At 40.0% G+C, this 20168-nt stretch overlaps 4 pseudogenes across 4 annotated transcripts; 3 read left to right on the forward strand and 1 right to left on the reverse strand.

The window, feature by feature from the left end:
- Positions 1-986: 986 nt before the first annotated feature.
- Positions 987-2390, forward strand: AT4G04120 (annotated as a pseudogene; the record flags this gene model as incomplete). The annotated part of the gene is made up of 1 exon: positions 987-2390.
- A 235-nt stretch (positions 2391-2625) lies between these two features.
- Positions 2626-8228, forward strand: AT4G04130 (annotated as a pseudogene; the record flags this gene model as incomplete). The annotated part of the gene is given in 11 exon segments: positions 2626-2725; positions 2821-2949; positions 3057-3621; positions 3630-3990; positions 4133-4601; positions 4660-4964; positions 5261-5428; positions 5507-5763; positions 5839-5923; positions 6010-6579; positions 7635-8228.
- A 1653-nt stretch (positions 8229-9881) lies between these two features.
- Positions 9882-14288, reverse strand: AT4G04140 (annotated as a pseudogene; the record flags this gene model as incomplete). Its single annotated transcript has 1 exon — positions 9882-14288.
- An 822-nt stretch (positions 14289-15110) lies between these two features.
- Positions 15111-19337, forward strand: AT4G04145 (annotated as a pseudogene; the record flags this gene model as incomplete). The annotated part of the gene is made up of 1 exon: positions 15111-19337.
- Between the last annotated feature and the right edge of the window lie 831 nt (positions 19338-20168).

The raw sequence follows: 20168 nt of genomic DNA on the forward strand, positions 1-20168 counted from the left end.
ACATAGTCGTTAAATTAGTGAACTATTTTTTTTATTGTCTAACTATATTGTTACGACTATATTGAAACTGAGACAGAACTTAAACCAAATGCAAAAAAAAATTACAATGCAAAAATATTTGAAACCCAAACCAAACAACATTAAGTACTTTGTTCATTACAAAATGCAAGAGAAGTTGAAACATACATAGAGTTTAAGTTCAGAAAAGAGTTAAGAGATATGCAACCGAACTTAGTGACATAGAGTTTTAAGTTCAAGAAAGAGTTAAGACATCACAACCTATGAAGCAAATGGAGATGGAGTTGTAGTACAAACTTAATTCGTACGTTTACCAAATCCCCAAATCACATTAGGTTATAAACATTTGGGTTGCAATGGCAACACATATAGCAACAAACAGGTTTTCGTAGATGGATTTAGGAAACTCTTTGAAACACAACAATGGCAAGCGGATGTACGGCTCAAGGCAGGAGCAGTGATGAGAGTACATACAACTGTCCCCACCCACACTTGTTCTGGTCTTCTCTACTTCTTTCTCTTCTCTCTTACTATTGTAAAGGCTAAAAGCCTAAACAATTTAGCAATGGATTTGAGAGTAAAATGCTTTTTATCGTTAGTGGTATTTAATGGAAATTTGAATAGGCACCCAAAGTCTTTTAAAAGGTGTTGAAATCAGACGATCGAGTTCAATGCTTATGTAAACCTAAAGAGATAATTACTCTCTTTGAGATGAAACATGATAATTAGTCCTTTTTTCCCACTTTGCTAATACTTATGTTTTGTTTAATATAATTATCAATAGAAGAGAGATAATAATTTAAGAATTTTCGTATATTGATTTATGTCTCATTTTATTTCCAAAAACGTCTTGGAAAACGAAAGTAAAAGTAAAGAGTAATTTTGACCGTCTATGCTCTCTCTATATATGTATAAGCTACATTCGTTTTCTACATTAGAACCAACTAACCAAGTTATACGATATAGCTATGGGGACACAAACAAACAAATATATTTTCTTTGATAGATTACTGAAGGTTATAAAAGAACAACCAGCCGATGTACGGCTAGAGGCATGGGACAGTGATAAGGATGCAGCTATCATGCAGCCGACAAATATGAGATTCCTTGACAACGACTTACGCTCTCTCACCCTTGGCGACCTGTCTGTGCATGATTATTGCCAGAAGCTCAAGACACTCTCCGATCTCCTCGCCAACGTTGACTCTCCTGTCTCTGATCGTGTCGTCGTTACGCATATGCTCAATGGACTTTCTGAAAAGTTTGACAACATCATCAACATCATCAAGCATCGCCAACCGTTCCCATCTTTCTCTGTTGCCCGATCCATGCTCATTGAGGAAGAACGTCGTCTCTCCAAGCAGGTCAAAACAGGATCCTCTCACTCAGCCAACTCATCGTCTCCCAATGTGCTCTATGTAACGTCTAATGGAAATCAAAACTCCATGTCTCGCGACAACAATCACAACACTTATCGTGACAACAACAACACCGGCTACCGCGACAACAACCACAACAACTACAATGGGCACAACAACAATGGTAGAGGTCGTGGACGTGGACGTGGCGGTACCGGCAGTAACGGCAGAGGTCGTGGACGCCAAAACTGGCAATGGAATCCTCGCAATTGGCAGACACAACAACCATGGCTCTCAACACCAACCCCATATCCACACTGGCCACAACAAAACTGGATGCAAAGACCACCGATGGCATACTTGACAGCCACGAACCCAGCAGCAGGGCTCCTTGGTTCTTCTCCACAAGCAGCTATGGTTGGTTCGACTAATCAATTGACGCAAATTCCTGCAAACCTTGCTGCAGCTTTTGGGACTACAACTATGCCAGATCCTACAGATGCAAGTTGGTACATGGACACGGGCGCGACAACTCACCTCACCGCGCAGCCAGGTACCCTCCATTCCCTTTTTAATTCGAGCTCATCCCCATCGGTTGTCGTCGGTAATGGATCTTCTGTTCCAACTAAAGCCATCGGTTATTCATTTTTGCCTTCTAAAATACGACCTCTCCATCTTCATAATGTGCTTGTTTGTCCTTCTATAATCAAAAATCTCGTTTCTGTACGTCAATTTACTAAAGATAATTATGTATCTGTGGAATTTGATCCATTTGGTTTTTCTATTAAGGATTTCAATACTTGGACGAATCTTCTCCGATGTAACAGTGATGGTCCTCTCTACTCCATCACGTCGCCACCATTATCATCATCATCATCGTCATCACCTCCACAAGTCATGGTAGCAACGGTTCCCGATTCTTCATTGTGGCACCGTCGTCTTGGCCATTTGGGAAACACAACTCTTCAATCTCTTATTTCTTCTCGCTTAATTAAGAGTTTGTTTGCCAACTAGTACGTTTACAGAACATAATTATGAAACTAGTACACTTACTATTTACAATATGAAATGTACTACAGGTGGTTATTGTTGGCTTTTTTGTTACCCCGGTTCTGACACTACGATTTCCATGTAATTACAGAGTTGCCAGTGAAACCAAAAAAAAGAGGTTTCTTCTCGACTCTTCATATTTCTGGTTTCTTAAGGAAGTTGAGAGAAGTTGGTTTCTGTATTATGAAGAATATCTGCAATGACGAAGAAGAAGTCGAGTAAATCGAAGACAATAAGCCCTCCAGTGGTAATGAAACAAGAACCCAAGCGGCGAAACTCCAGAGCAGATGCACAGAGAGGTAAGTCGTTATACTGATGACGGTTCCTCAAGCAATTTTCGGGATAATTTATGGGTTAATAGGGGTTCATAATTAGGTTTCTGGGTTATTTGTAGATACGCATGCAAAATCTCCGGCTAAATCTCCAGCGAGTGCTCGAGGGTTAAGAGACGAGTCTCCAATTTCACCAGCGCCGGCGAAAATTCCGGCAAAATCTGGAGGATTAAGAAACGAATCTAAACAAGGTAAACAAACTCTTATTTGTTGTCCCTTGCCGGTGAATTTGATGAATCCGACTCTATCATCACCGAACATTTTTTTTGATTTGGTTTTTTTCTGAGATGAATAATAGGAGATGAGAGATGCAGAGATAGTGAATTTACAAACCCGAGCCTCCCTTGCCGTTTGCTGCATCCATCGGAGTTCCCGGATGGGGGACGCCTTAACATACACTCAAAGCCGGAGTATTTGGGAACTCTGGTGGAATTACTAGAGGGTTCAGAGGCGTGGGATGAGCTTATTGCGTCCCAATTCAAAAAATTGTTTGAACTTCCAGTTGCTAGGTGTCATCACTCTGCAAAACTCATTCATGGGATGCTTACAAGACAGCTTCTAACGAAGAACAAACATGAATTGTGGACAGTGTATGGAGGGTTCCCACTCCGGTTCTCTATACGAGAATTCCAAATGACCACAGGGCTGATTTGTGATAAGCTTCCATCTGAATCTAAGGTAGAAGATTACCACGACCCAGCATACCTGTCTGTTTGGAACCGGCTGTTTGGTGCGAAAAGTATAGTCACGGTAATGGATGTGATAGATATGCTAAGGGGGGATGCTAAAGCGGAGACTCGGAAGCGATTCTCAACATGGAAGAAGCTGAGTCTTGCATTGGTAGTGCTGATTGATGGGTTGTTGTATGCAGCAATAGGAAACAACATCGGGTTACACGAGACTTTGTAGAAATGCTGCATGATATAGAATTCTTCTTGTCTTACCCATGGGGGCGAGTTTCTTTTGAATCAACAATGGAACGGTTTGGCCCTTCTGCTGGAGAAGAAGATCCAATTGCGGAGCTGAAGGCCCGGCTGTCTCAGAAAAGCAGTGTCTGTTATGGGTTCCCTCTTGCACTCCAGCTCCTGGTACTCAAGTCCGTTCCTGCCCTATGCAGTAGGATAAAAGACACTGTTGACTTCAGAAATTTTATCCAAAAGCTTTTTGTTGACCTTGGTCGCACAATTCTTCTGCGGGAATCAGATGTTCTTGACGCTGAGCAAACTGCTAATGTAAGTAATGTTGACTATTGGCTTTTATTCTAACATTATAGCGACTGTTTTGAACTTATTGATTTAGGGAATTGTACAGAACACCTTAAATCCAAAAGATGCATCAATAGTAAGCTAATGTGCTTTTCTTTTAATCATGTAGCTGTCTGTGGAATATACACTATATCAGTCAGAAACTGTGAAGGGGGATCTGTCGTGGCCGGATGAAAAAGAGGATGAAGGGGTGGAGTTGATAATCTCTCTGATCAAGCAGAAGCACCACTTCAAGGCTGAAACATGGCCCATACACAGCATACAATGCTCTTCCAAAGATGCTCCAGCAGCAGACGCCGAGTATGTTGGCGTAGCGCTTGATACTGATGATGTAGAGTTCGTAGGGACACGAACTGTTGGGCCAGAAGACAAATGTGAACCAAGTAAAGCTGTGAAACGGGCAAAGAAAGAATACTACCCCATCCGTCGCAAGCCTTTCACGCGTTCAAGTAAGAAAGAAGGATTGAATGTTGAACCCCTGCCTACTCAGGATAAAGCTGCTACACCCGTTGGAAAGACTGTCCATAAAAAGACAGCAAAGCAAGATGCAACGCTGATCAAGCAAGCTCCTCTTCTCAGTTTGTTACTCATGGTGAATTGGCTGAATGAAGAAATGGTTTACTCAACAACTTGAAGACCTCCGCTACAACATAAGTAAGGATCTTTTGAAAAATTTGAAGGAGAAGGCCACCGAAACTGCTGCAGGGGCTCCTGAGACCCCTAAATCGAAAAGCAAGAAGAAGAAGGAGACAAAGCAACCTGTTACACGGAAAAGGAAAAGAGAGGAGGTTACTTCTTTATCTTCTGGAAGCTCATCCTCGGGGCTGAACCATGGACCAGCTGTGGACACTGACATAGGTGTAGATGGTGGAGGAACTGTAAATCTAGAAGGCTCTGTTGATCCATGGGAACTTTATGGATCAACAAAAAATATTTCAGAGGTAATACTTACATATACGAAAGCAAAACATGGTTTTATGTAGATTTTTGCTTATTTAATTATGCAATTCTCCATGATGATACTTTTATGTTGGGACTTTATAGAAGATAGCTACAGAGATCCTTACATCTCCCCTTCTAAAAGACGGGCTAAATGAGGAAGAATGAGAAACAGCCCAGAATGAAAAATGTGCAGAGGTATTAATTTCGCGAGCACATGTTGCTGCTTGTGTGTTAACCATAAAGCTAACCCTTTTGGTTTATTGTTATTGCATAACTTTTTTTTTTTTTTTGTAAGCCACAAGAAATGGGAAGAGAGAGCCCTACTTCGCCAGTGCCAACCGCCACGCAAGACAAGCCTATGGACACCAAGCCAATAAAGACTATGGAAGAACCATTGGATTTGGGAAATCGAGCTGGGTCGCCAAGGCAAACACCTTGTTCACCAGTAACACCTATTGCTCAGGTCTAGATTGCGAGTAATAAATTACATACACAATCTGAGATACAAATATTTTACCTAGCTTGTATGTTTTGATCCCAGGTTATACCCGACTCTTCTATTGTTGCTGTTTCACCTGCTTATTTTGAGAAGGAGAGAACCAATATACGCCAGCCAGTGCCGGGTAAGCGTGTTCCAATACGTTCTTGCTTCCTCGACACAACTAAGTATAGCGTAGATCCTAGGATCAGTGCTCTGTTTAAGAGCAGAACCAAGGAACCTGCATACACACCTCTCCCAAAGTTGGATGATGGAGAGTTCCAGACATTTAAAAGGCTGCTTGAAGATGATCCACAGAGGTTTGATCCTTGTTAATCTCAGTTTTATTAGAAAAAGACACAATGTTTTTTAAATCTAACATCCAAGCTAAACAGCGAGTACACTATCTGCACTGGGCACACAGTGACTAACAACCACTTCTTGGACATTGCAACGAAGGAGACATGGGTAAACACTGAGGTATTATGAGCAAAAACTAATAATATTTCATGCGTTCGTAGCTAAAATGGGTTTGGTGACATGACTTACTCTATTATGAGTTGCAGCATATGCAGCTAATTACAGGAATGCTGATGAAACGCCGGGGTAAAGCATACAGTCAAAGAAGGGTGGCAATCATTGATACATGGTTTGCAATGCTTCTGTCCACACACTATGAAGATTTCCAGAAATGCGAGGACAAGGCAAAGTACGAATGGGGGAAAACAATCAAGGGATACATAACAGGGAAGTCGACTGGGATACACATGAAATCGGAATTCCTGAAACATGTTGATGTTGTCTACGTTCCAATGAACTGGGGGTGCTCTCACTGGGTTGGATTGGTGATAAACTTGAAGCAACAAAGCATAGATGTTCTAGACTCGTTCATCTCCCCAACTCCAGAAGAAGCAGTCGAATTCCAAATGACCCCAATCGTCAGTAGCTGCCCAACTCTCACCACTGAGATGACGACTGAGCCTTTCAGCTGTACACGGGTAACAGGACTGTACGACAACAAAGGCGATGGAGACTGTGGGCCTGTGGCATGCAAGTTCCTTGAAATGCATGCTCATGGAATGGATTACACTGACATGACGGCTCTAACGGATGAAGTGGTGATTAGGATTCAGAAGGTTTATGCGATGGATACATATGCTGCTTTTGTTGAATGGGAGGACGAGTACTAGTTATTTGTTCCTAAACTTAGAGTTTGGGTGTTTCTAAACTTATTCGGGGCTTATGACTTAAGACTTATATTTAGGACTTGAGATCGAAGTATGCATTTGTATATTTATTAGATTTGAACTTATGCTTATGACTTAAAAAATCGAAAGAATGTTTTTTGTATATTATTTGATGTCAAAGAATTAATATGACTTATAACTTATTATTTTGTATATACCCACGGTGTACAGATTGCTTCTGTACACCGTGTAAGGTGTACGGATTGTTTTCTGTACAGCATACATAGTGTACTATAAGAATAGCATACATAGTGTACTATAAGAACAGTGTACGAATGGGTATTTGTACAGCATACATATTATTTGAATTAATTATTAAAGAACTAATTATTGTTTGAATTAATTATTAAAGAACTAATTATTGTGGCGTACTGGAAGAGAACATATATTGTTTGAATTAATTATTAAAGAACTAATTATTGTTTTTTAAGAACTTAGTTGTTGATATTTAATGTGTCTGAACGGCAGATGCGGTGTACACATTGGAGACTGTACATATATTAAGATGTACAGATTGTTCTGTAGATCGTCTGTGGTGTACGGATTGTTATCTGTACAGTGAATTGGGTGTACGGCTATTATCTGTACAGTGAATTGGGTGTACGGACTGTTATGATTCATCTACATAGGTTATTGTTGGCTTGTGATTTTACATATGGTTTCTGTATCGTATATAAAGCATACGGATTTGTTCTTATATTTCAATGTACAGATTTGTTCTGTACAGCGCCTGTGGTGTACGGATGTTTCATTAGTACAATAGTCCAGATAGGTTTAGGTTAAAGTATGAAAGTTAGTTTTGTTTTTGTTTCCTATAAATATGTCCTTAGTGGTTCGTTTACTCATCCACACCTCATTTTCTTTGCTCCTTTTTAACTTCATAAACCTCAAAAGTAATGTCTTTATAAGATTTACTAGATGATATCTTCCATATTATTGTGAAGAAGCTGGGAGATGATGACGCATATTACCTAGCTCCGGTGATACTCACAAACAAACGAGGAAGGGACATTGCACTCTCGAGGGACATTGTAAAGTCAGCAAATCTAACTGCTTTCTGTCTCGAGCCACCGAAAATATATCCTGGTGGTGTAGCTAGAAGCTTCTTTACACGTCAGGCTCTTTATTATGAAGCTTTGCGTTTAGTGACCCGTGAAAGGGATATACAAGGTTCCCTTGCTTTGCTAAATGAACTAGTTCCTGAAGATGAATCGGCGACTGTGGCCTATGCCATGTTCCAAATGTGTGCTGAAAGGGGTGATCTAGCCGGGGCTACATTCGACATGATATTCGAGAGCTTAGGTGATAGGCTTTTGTTTAATATTTACTCTGAAGATTTGGAAGCAGAATGTGAAGGTTTGATTGACACACTATTGGCGTATGAACCAGCTAATGAAGATACCTTCGGTCCAATCTGGGAGTTTGCTTACTCTAAGAGAATAAATGTACCAGACTGTGCTTATTGGCATGAAGGCGAACATTACTGTGAAGGATGTTACATCTTCAATGCAGCACTTCGAATTTGTGAAATTCTGTAGAGATACAAACAATGAGAATAACTTCTGAAGAAATATTTTAATATCTATTTGCAGTTATTGTAGAATTATGTTTCAAATTGTCTAATTAGTAAGAACGTAACTTGAAGTACCTAGTAGAAGTTTAGTGTTAATGTAAAATTCCGCTTGAAAATGTATAAATGTTTGTGTAATATTAATGTAAATTACCGCTGGATGTAATATAAATGTAAAATTGAGGTTGAAATGTCTGGTTTTTATAGATAATTTATTTCGGTCAGGGGTAAATGATTTCTCAAGATTTTGTGCTCTCAAAAGCACCAACTTAGCGGTGAGGCAAATTAGTGGCAGTCCGCTTGGGGCTTTGGAAACAAAGTAATTATTAGTGTGGAAGAACCTCTTTTTGTCAAATCTTGAAATGGTGAGAAGATAGATATATGTTTGGTTTTATATATTACTGAAAAGATAATTATTAGTGTCAGAATGAGTAAGACTAAGCACTAACTATAATAATAAATTTAAACTACATGTCTAATCATTTGGGCATCCAAGAAATGCAAGTGGAAAGTGTAGCCTGAAGTGTCAATCATATTGGTAATTATGAGTTCTCACCTCCTCACTACATAAACGAAACATATCCAAACCTTGTTCATCTCTAAATATTAATGAATATATTAATAAGCATTTGAAAAAAATCTCGGTATGCGAATTCTGGTAAAAATAGTCTCAACACAAATTGAAATGGTGAGAAAATAATGATATGATTGCGTTTATAATTTATTCAAAAACAAATTATAAGTATCAGTAGGAGAAAGACTCACCACTAGCCATAGACATATATTTAAAATACATGTCCAATCATTTATGCATCCAAGGAAATGCAAGTGGAAGGTGTGTGCTGAAGTTCCAATCATATCATTAACATATCAGTTCTTTGGTTATTGACACATATTAAAAACTTGTTCATCTGTGGAGAAGAAAAGAGTTAGGAACATCATAGAAAAATTTATTTTAAAGAACGTAAAGCAAAACTGGTGAAACGGCGCGAGGTTTTATAGTGTAAATGGCGGGTAGTTTCAAAGTGACCAAAAATGTGATTATTAACTGTAACGCCATACGTTATGTTTCTGAAACTAATTCAAGTGAAAGACAATCTTTCTAAATATATACTATACTTACACACGGCATAAATAAAGGTCATGACAAACTTTCGAAAAATAAGAACATATATATAAATAATACATAAACAAAGATTATACATCCAGGAGTGCGAAAACAACTTAAAACAATAATTAAACAACATAGTAAGATAATAGCTGAAGAACTATAATTATATAGCAAAAAGCAAAAACAAATTACATCCGCATAGTCATAATATAATTTAAACATTGATCAATATGGAAAAATAAGGAGAATACCTTCAGACCATTTGACAGACCTTCCTTGACAACCACCATAAGTAACAATCGTTGCAAAAGTTCTCATAACCGCTTGAAGCAAGAGCACAATCCATGGCACAATCCGGCGACGGGATCCCTTTGCAAAGTGGATAGATGAACGCCTTCCGGTAAGAAGCGTGGCTTATCCTCCGATATGGTCGTAAATCTCTGACCAACTCCTCTCCCCATAGCCTAACCCTTTGTGTACTTAAGGGAGCGTGGAAAATCCCAAACTGCTCTAGATAGTGGACCGCCATAGCCTCATTCCCAAGACACATGGAGCGCCATCCTCTGGGACCAGCTGAGCTAGAAGTTCAATACCCCCATTGAGGTCACAACCTTCAGCCACCACCCTTAGCCCTTCATAGTAGATGGCAGTTTTGTTGCCAGCTTTGAGGCATCTCTCAAAGAAAGGACGGTACCTCCCTTGATGCACGACGTCGGTATCCTGGTTCCGGAAATAGTACAAATCGCTTGGATCAGAACAGAGAGAGTAGATGCAAGCATCCTTTAAAACGTTATCTCTGTACACCATATCTCTTCCCCTTCGGCCAGCCTTCAAGATAGGACCTAGCAACCACCAACGATCATCAGCCACGAGCTTGACGATCTTAGCCAACAGATCGTCAGGGATGTCAGGCATTTCTGTTCTCATTTTTTTGTGGATAATCTTTGAGAGGAAACAAAGACAAGTTTTCTTCTTCTACGATGTTATTGCAGGTTGATTAAATATATAAGCCACAATAAAGTAGTGGTTGGGAAAGTTACAGTTGAGAATAATTACATCCTCAAACCAAAACATATTAATGACATGATGCCTACTCTTTAAAATTACCCACTAATAGTAAAAATTAAACTGTACAGCGAAATCTGTACACCGATTTCGGTACACCACCGTCAGTACGCTGCAGTCGGTAGAGTGCAACAAAATTTAAACGAAAATACATGACCAATAAGGCTAGGAAGGTATCAAGTCATCAGTAGTACATGCCACTTTGAAAGAAAATTAGACAATATGCATAACCTTGATGTACATCGCTATCTGTGCACCGCTATCTGTACATCGCTATCTGTACACCGCTCTCTGTACAACCCAATCTGTACAGCATTATCTGTACGCCGCTTTCTGTACAGCACAAACTGTAAAGCTGTTTGTACAGCGAAATCTGTACACCACTTTCAGTACACCACCATAAGTACGCTGCAATCACTAGAGTGCAACAAATTATAAACAAAAATACATGACCAATAAGGCTACAAAAATGCAGTAAATGTGGTATGCAGTGATCAGTAGTACAAGCCACTTTGGAAGAAAATTAGACAATATGCATAACCCTATGTGTATATCGCTATCAGTACACCGCTATATGTATATCGCTATCTGTACACCGCTATCTGTACAGCACAATCTGTACACCACTATCTGTACATCGCTATATGTACAGCACAATCTGTAGACCACTATCTGTACGGCTACAACGCAATCTGTACGCTTATTAAGTGTGCGGCGATATCTGTACGCTGTATAAACTGTACGGTTATATCTGTACGGTGAAAAAGGTATACGGGGGATCTCTGTACGTTGTATAAACTGTACAACGTTATCTGTATACCTAAATGAGATAAACGATTGGTGAAGATGTGAAAACAACTGATTGAACTGAAATACCTCGCCAGATGCTACTTGAATAATACACAAAAAGTAGTATCTATTCATCAGTAATACTTGCAACTTCAAAAGAAGTTTAGGAATTAGACATTGTTGTTAAAACATATTGGGTAAAAATGTCTACCCCGATACCAAAAACAAAAACAACACCGAAAAAAGCTCCTTCATTAATAACAAAAAACTAGCCAAATCTTTCTAAGTTTAAATAGCATCATCCAAGGGGGGTCTTGCACGTAACACGATTGTGACCTAATCCCCCACATCGTCCACCTTTGTTAGGCGTTTTGGACTTGTTATTTCCCTACATGCAAAAGAAAAAGGATTGTTGCCTTTGGATTATATAGAAATATATTGATGAAAAAGATGTAACTGACCTCATATTCCCCAACCGAATGAATCCGCAACTTAGGAGGTCTCCCAGCAGGTCTTTTTGTTTTGGGAGGCATTAAACACAGTGACCTTATTTCCTCAGGGACTTTAACCTCCGATGGATCGCGTACAAGGAGGATTGGAGCTTGGACCGTTGGTGACCACATTGGGAGCCTATGCATCTCTCCAACCAAAGTTCTGAACTCCAAACCCCTATCATGACACGCAGCCATTGCGTGTGTACATGGGATTCTAATTGCTTGAAACTCCAAGCAAGAGCAAGACTGCTGTTCTAAAGAGACGTGGAACTGCTCACCGTCCTTTGCAACAACTTCAAAATCCCAACTGCCAACTGCCGAAACAGACATCCCCAAAGCACCTTTAAACCGCTTCATAAGTTCCCTTTCAACAGCAATGGGTATGTCGCCAACCGTTCTAGATATTTTTTTCCTCCTAGATTCAAACCACCTAGCAAGCATTTTCCTAATGAATTCAAGCAATGCAACAACGGGGCTTCCCCTAGCTGGTAGTAACGCATTGTTCAAAGACTCCGCAATGTTACTAGACATCAAATTATATCTCTCTCCCGTAAAATGAACCCTACTCCAATTCGCAACACCCGATCCTTCAATGTAATTCCAACAAGACATATTCCTTTTTTTTTTATCCTGTCACGAACATTATTAAAATCTTTGAGACGGAATGCGTTACCAGCTTGCCACACTAGAGCTGAAGGCCACTCTTCTTTCCATACCTTCCTTTAACATTCCTTCTGATGTGGACCAAACAAGCTCCATGGTGTGCTTGAGGGAACACAAGACCAACGGATTTGAATATTGATTGATTCCGGTCTGAGACAAATGTCAAGTCAGGGCCATCTTTTATTATTTCTGAGAGCTTATTCATGAACCATGTCCAAGAATGATCTGTCTCGCTGTCCACTACGGCAAAGGCGATTGGAAAAATCTGAAAGTTTGCATCCTGGCAACTTGCGGTAAGAAGACAGCCAAGATACTTACCAAAGAGGTGTGTACCATCAACGACAACAACCCTCCGAATATATTTCAACCTTTTTACACTAGCCCCCAATGAGAGGAAAACATACTTGAATCGGTCATCCCCAATATCATCCAACTCTGTTTCCAAATGATAAACTGTGCCAGGGTTTGCAAGTTGTAAGACATGAAGATAAACCGGCAATAAAGAGAAAGAGCTCTCATCAGTGCCTTGAGCTGTCTCAACAGCCAATTCTTTGGCTTTCCAACATTTCCAGTACGTCATCCGAACATTGTGCTCCCTAAGAAGAGAGTCGGGTAAATCTCTTGCTCTTGGACCACAGAAGGCCTTGGCATACTTAGCCCTTAGGAGAGCAGCTACAACCTTGGACGTAGCATGTTTTGAAAAGCGGCTCCTAGTCTGAACCTTACACACATGTTCCAACTTTGCCAGCCTCACTTCATATTCTTCGCTGTCACCTCCAACTTGGTGTGCTCTAACTCTCCAATCACAGTTTTTTTTGTCATAACATTCAGCAACCAAGTAATGTTTCTCATACCTAGTAAATTTAAAGCGGAAAATACGGTTAATGGCATAAATGGACAGGGCAATCCTGAAATCTTCCCTCGATGCAAAGGTCCTTCCAACAAACATATTGTCATCCTCTTTTGTCAAATCAACGTAAGCTGCTTTTGCATCAATATCATCGTCCCCAAACATCGGCTCGAGATCTTCGTACCCATACACTTGATCAATGCTTATACCTTTCTGACAAGTTTCCAAAAACTCTGTCATAGCACCAGGGTTGGTATTTTGAAGCAAAACTTTCTTTTTGGGGGGCTGCTCAATGAAATCATCATCCCCGATGTCTTCATGTACAACAATCTCTTTATCAGATTGGAGAGTGTTTTCGTGGAGGGTATCGTCGTCGAACTCAGAAACTTCTAAGTCACTACCTGTACTAAGAGAGGAAGATTCGTCAGATTCTGCTAAAGACTCTGAATCATCACCTGAATCAGGTACTTCTGCCGGTAGGGATGTATCCACCCCTGCAGCGGTGACAAAAGCTCCAGACTTCTCCACTGCTTCTAGGGCTTCTAACAGAAGTTCATCGCTGATGTCCCATTGACTGGATAAATCACAAACGGTTGTACTCTGAACAAAATCAGAGTGATTGTTGGGGGGATGGGCATCCATATTATCTTGAACAGAAGATAATAACCCCGCAAAGTAACCTCCTCCAACCGCCGGAACAGGTTTATCTCTAAACTGTACAATGCCTGCAAATGTTGGTTCTCCAGCTTCAAAATACTTAACAACACTTGCGCTAGTCTGTCTAGGTTCGCAGGCAGGACCGACGATAACTGAATCGCCTTCTCTAAAACACACAAACAGATTCACAGATTTATCACCAATACTTAGAGATTAAAAGCATCTAAACTGCCAATCAGACCCAATCATTGTCGGACCCGGCAGAACACCAGCTAACAGAGCTAGTCTGTCCTCGAAGATGTAGCTAAGCTCCAAAGATATGGAAGGTTTCTCCAGCCCGAAGATGTGACGAACCTTAAGCTCCAAATCCCTTAAAGTTCTTAACCCCATCAAGCTCATCGCCCTACCGTGACGACAAGAATCAAGCTTGAATTCCCATTCACCAGTGCTATACAAAATCCATCTACCTGCCTGTACAACGACAATATCATCCACTGCAAAAAAGGAATTCACTTTTTATCAGTCTGAAGGCTTTTAAACATTATGAGGACAAGTTTACAAAACAATTTTCTGATCAGAATTCCACCTTCCATGGTAGAAACGCAAAGATGAATTTTCCCGGTAACAAAGAAACACAACCGAAACTGACAATCATCATCTCCTTTTGTTACTTAAAAATAACCTAATCCTCAAAAAAACGAGCTCAAATTCCCCCCAAAAATTTAGCTACTTTCGAGAAAAACCTAAAGAGAATTTGATTATTATAAAATTTTATTCACCGACTTGTTAACTAATTCCGTTGATTTGAAACATTCATAAATGCAGTTGTTTCTCTCAGCTCGCACTCCGGCATTGAATAAGCCGACGATAAAGAAGTTGACTTCAACGCCTTCGCTACGAATTATAAATCTGTAAACAGACTTTGATTAAGGCCCATCTAGAAATACGCTAGGCCCATGACGTTTGTTGTATCTTGTAAAGCAAACCCCCGAACTCAGTCAAAGGGTTTCCTGCAAACGAACAAAACAAACGGCGACCCCTAAACGTAATTTCCTCAAACGAATCATGGCCCATGTTTTTCTGTATTACAAGCGACGCGTATTACAGTCGATAGTGGACCCGATTATTTCCTTAATTATAAATAGTGAGTGTACTACTTCCATAATTTTGTTTCATAAACGTACTAAATCTCAACTTATTCCCTTAATTAATTGTTCTAAAATTGACATGTCTCTTTGTCATGCATGTCAATTGGGGAAACACACTAGATTACCATTTGATTCAGTTATTTCTTCTATTTCTGCACCTTTTGAAATTATTCATTCCGATGTATGGACCTCACCGGTTCCTAGCATCAGTGGAATAAAATATTACGTTATATATCTTGATCATTTCACTCACTTTCTCTGGGTTTTTCCTCTTCGTAAAAAATCTGAAGTGTTTTCCACTTTCTTAAAGTTTATGGCTTACGTGTAATTTGGCTGCAGCATTAAATCATTACAATGTGATAATGGTGGTGAATACCAAAACAGACAATTCCTTAATCACTTAGCCACTCATGGAATTATCCCTCGCTTCTCTTGCCCATACACCTCGCAGCAAAACGGCAAAGCCGAACGCACTCTTCGGACACTGAATAATTCTGTCCGTTCCTTACTCATCCAAGCAAACATGCCCACCACCTATTGGGTTGAGGCACTTATGATGGCAACTCATCTCTTCAACATTCTCCCCTCATCTACCATTCAAAACGAGGTACCTTTCACCAAACTTTTCCACAAACCGGCCATATACAATCATCTTCGAGTATTTGGATGTCTTTGTTACCCCAATCTTCTTCCGGTTTCGTCTCATAAACTCGATCCTCGCTCCACTGCGTGCGTTTTTCTTGGATACCCATCTAACCATAAAGGATATCGGTGTCTAGAACTCGCAACCCGTAAGGTAATCATTTCACGTCATGTTACCTTCGATGAATCTAAATTTCCTTTCTCTAAATCTATCTCAGAATCTCCTTCAATCATAGATGAACCACAACTTCCGGTGTCTATTTCTCCTCTCCTTCGCCAAATTGATCCACCTCAAACAATTCCCAATGAACCAACTCCACAAGTAGCTCCTCCGCAGCCTCCAACCGTCGTTGCGCACTCTATGAGAACGCGAAGTAAAAACGGTATTACCAAACCCAAACAACCATTATCTCTTCACACTGACATTATTTCTCCTCTTCCTACCTCTCACCTAAAAGCCTTAGAAGATCCTAACTGGAACGCAGCCATGAATGAGGAATATGCAGCTCAAATTAAAAAGGGAACGTGGGACTTAGTACCACGGCCCCGAGATACTAACATTGTGCGTTCCATGTGGTTATTTAGGCATAAGTTTGGTCCCGATGGCAAACTATATAGGTACAAGGCGCGACTTGTTGCAAATGGGAAATCACAAGAAATAGGCATTGATTGCGACGAGACTTTCAGCCCTGTAGTCAAGCCGGCCACGATCCGCCTCGTATTGGAACTATCCCTCTCTCGCAAATGGCCAATTCACCAACTCAACGTAAAAAATGCCTTCCTCAATGGCACACTCGAAGAACCCGTGTATATGCATCAACCTTCGGGATTCCGTGATCCCACCAAACCCGACCACGCATGCTTACTCAAACGGTCACTTTACGGTCTTAAGCAGTCACCACGAGCCTGGAATCAACGATTTACCCAATACGCGTGTCGAATCGGTTTTGTGCAAAGCAAGGCTGACCCATCGCTTTTTGTCTACCATCGCGCCAATGGAACAGCCTATCTTCTCCTATATGTGGACAACATTGGCCTCACCGCATCTTCAACTAAGCTTCTCCAAGATATCATTTCATCTCTAAGCCAAGAATTTGGAATGACAGATTCAGGAGAACTTCACTACTTCCTCGGAATCGCCATCAAAAGAAACTCCTCTGGATTATTTCTCAATCAACATAACTACGCCGCCGATATACTACACCGGGCCAATATGACAAACTGTAAGCCATCCACCACACCAGCTGATTCACGAGTCAAGCTAGCAGCTAACGATGGACCAGCAGTCGAAGATCCAATACTCTACCGCAGCCTTGCCGGCGCACTTCAATACTTGACATTTACACGGCCAGATATCTCGTTCGCTGTTCAACAAGTCTGTCTATTCATGCACGACCCAAGAGAACCTCACCTTAATGCCCTCAAACATATCCTTCGTTATCTAAAAGGTACACTCAATTATGGTTTGCAGCTTTATCCATCAGATACTTCCGGGTTAATCGCATACACAGATGCAGATTGGGCAGGCTGCCCAACAACAAGGCGTTCCACTTCCGGTTACTGCATTTTTCACGGTAACAACTTGATATCTTGGTCTTCAAAGCGACAACATACAGTCTCTCGCTCAAGCGCTGAAGCTGAATACCGTGGCGTAGCAAATGCAGTTGCTGAAATAACATGGCTCAGCAATCTCTTACTTGAATTACATTGTCCTCTCTCCAAGGCCACTTTGGTGTATTGCGATAACATCAGCGCAGTCTACCTCTCCACCAATCCTGTCCAACACCAACGCACCAAACATGTAGAGATAGACCTCCACTTCGTTCGAGAACGCATAGCTATGGGTACCGTTCGTGTTTTCCATGTTCACTGTTCTCATCAATATGCAGACATCTTTACAAAAGGGCTTCCCACTCCTTTGTTCACAGAGTTTCGATCCAGCCTTAGCATCATCCAAAACGACGCTAAGACTGTGGGGGAGTGATAGACAAGGGAATACGTATTATTCACTTGCCATATGTGAATTGATATTACTTGGAGAACATTCTTGTATATGTGTATATATTGTATAACCAATGAATAGAGAAAGGAGAAAGGGCATCGAGATTTCTAAGTAACATTCTCGCGGTTGTTATCTTTTCCAAAAACTATGCTTCTTCATGCTGGTACTTGAATGAATTGCTGGAGATTGTTAAATGCAAAGAAGAAATCAAGCGATTGGTGGTCATTCTGTTTTTTTTAAGGTTTGGATCATTCTCATGTTAGGAAACAGACCGGAGATTTGGGAAAAATATTTGAGAAGACTTGTAAGAACATGAACAGAGGATGAGATAAATCTGTGGAGAACAGCTTTGGTTGATGTAGCTTAATATTCTTGGATATTATTTTGTGAATTGGTACGTTAACTTGATTTGACTATTCATACTCGTTGTGTGTTGAGCTTGCTTTGTGTGTTGAACTTGGTTTTATGTATTGATTTGTTTCTTGTTGTTAGGGTTAATGAAGCAAAAATGATAGAAGAAATTGCAAATGATGTTTTGCTTAAACCGAATTTAACTCCATCCAAGGATGTTGAGGATTTTGTTGGTATTGAAGATCATATAACAGAGATGAGTTCATTGTTGAGCTTAGAATATGAGGAAGTGAGAGGATGGTTGGGATTTGGGGTTCCTCCGGAATTGGGAAGACTACCATTGCAAGAGCTTTATTTAGTCGTCTATCTCGTCATTTCCAAGCTAGCGTCTTTATAGATGGTGCTTTTGTATCTAAGTGTAGGAAGAATTACCATAAAGCCAATCCATATGACTATAACATGAAGTTGCATTTGCAAGGAACTTTCTTGTGTGAGATTTTTGGGAAAACGGATATAAAGATGGATCATATAGGTGCAATGGGACAGAGGCTAAAGCATCATAAACTTCGTACTGTTCTTGATGATTCGGATGATCAAGTGTTGCTAGAGGCTGATATAAGATCCAAAGCTTGGTGATAGGAGGTGGAGTCACGGGAAGCAACAAGATGGTGGTCGCTCTCTCTTGTTGTTTGATGGATGAATGCTGAGATAGATATGGGATCAAACAAGCTGGCGATAGCCCTCTCTCGGTGGATCGATTGATGGTTTTGATGGTGGATCGAGAACTGCTACTTTGTGATGAGATCACGAATCTAGACCTTAGTGAATCCACACAAAGGACATATACTCACACGTTTAGTAAGTAAATAAATCCACCTAACTTAGATAAACAAAAACATAGCCTAGGCTTTAGAAACAATTTTCTTTTATATTCCAAAAATCTATATATTTACAATGAATGGATAAATGAACTTATATAGGGCTCAATATACAAATCATCAACATAAATGTAAAAATAAATCAAATTAATTATATAATCATTCAACAATTATTTTGAGAGATTTTATCAATCATCATTGATGGAGATTGGTTCTTTGTATCTATACACTTTCTTGATATATCCATGAATTGATTATCTTCTAGAAACTTCCTTCTAATTTGATCTTGATTTGCCTTGAACGATTTCTTGAGACATGGATGTTAACCATATTTTCGAGACTGCGTAACAGGCCTTGGCTGGTCGAACTCAAAAGTTTGGACATGGGAGTAGAATCATTGCGATTACAAAATATAAGCATATTTTAAGAGTTCATGGGATTAAAAAAGGGAGATTTGCAAAAATAACTTTCTTCTAGTGTTCTTTTGCAAAAATAACCTTTCCTGTTGGACATTTTTAAAATTGCCCCTTCTCTTGCGGAAAATGACTACGTTACCCTGAAAGATTAGGTTTTTCTTCTTCTCTTCTCTTCGACACACAATTTCTTCTTCTCCGACGGCGATTTCCTATTTGAAGATCCGACGAAGAAATCGCCAGATCCGGTGAAGAAACTTTTTGCCAAAGATTCTATGGTAAATATGATTCTCAATTGTGCAATTTCTAGTGGATTACCTTAACAATTAATCATTTTGCAAATCACCCTAAATCTTATAGTTTAGATCTCGATTTTGATTTATTTTGTATATTGTTTCACACATGGACTGAGAGAGCTAAATCAATAAACTGAATCAAGCTAAACTAAAAAATAAACTGAATCAAGCTAAACACTAAATCGAAACCAAAATCTATCACAAAATAGTATAACGAATTCACATAATCAACACCAAAATCGAATAATTCAATTCGAAATTGAGACATTTAGGCTAAAATAACAAATTCGAAATCGATTCCATAAGAGAAACACAAACCTGGGAAATTGATGGTGAAATGAAGACTGCGAGGGTGAAAGACAAGACGATTCCGACGACGCCGTCGTACTCTCCGACGGCGACAGACCAAGAACAAGAGAGACAAATGAAAATTAGGCCGCTGGTCTGTAGTTCACTATAGGTAAAAGGGGGATACAAATTAGGAGAGAGTGCAAATGAAAATGGCCAGAAAAAGAGGTTGATTTTAAAAGGGGTATGATGAAAAGGGTA

This window comes from Arabidopsis thaliana, chromosome 4 (assembly GCF_000001735.4).
Source record: "Arabidopsis thaliana chromosome 4, partial sequence".
In the NCBI taxonomy this organism is placed as follows: Eukaryota; Viridiplantae; Streptophyta; class Magnoliopsida; order Brassicales; family Brassicaceae; genus Arabidopsis; species Arabidopsis thaliana.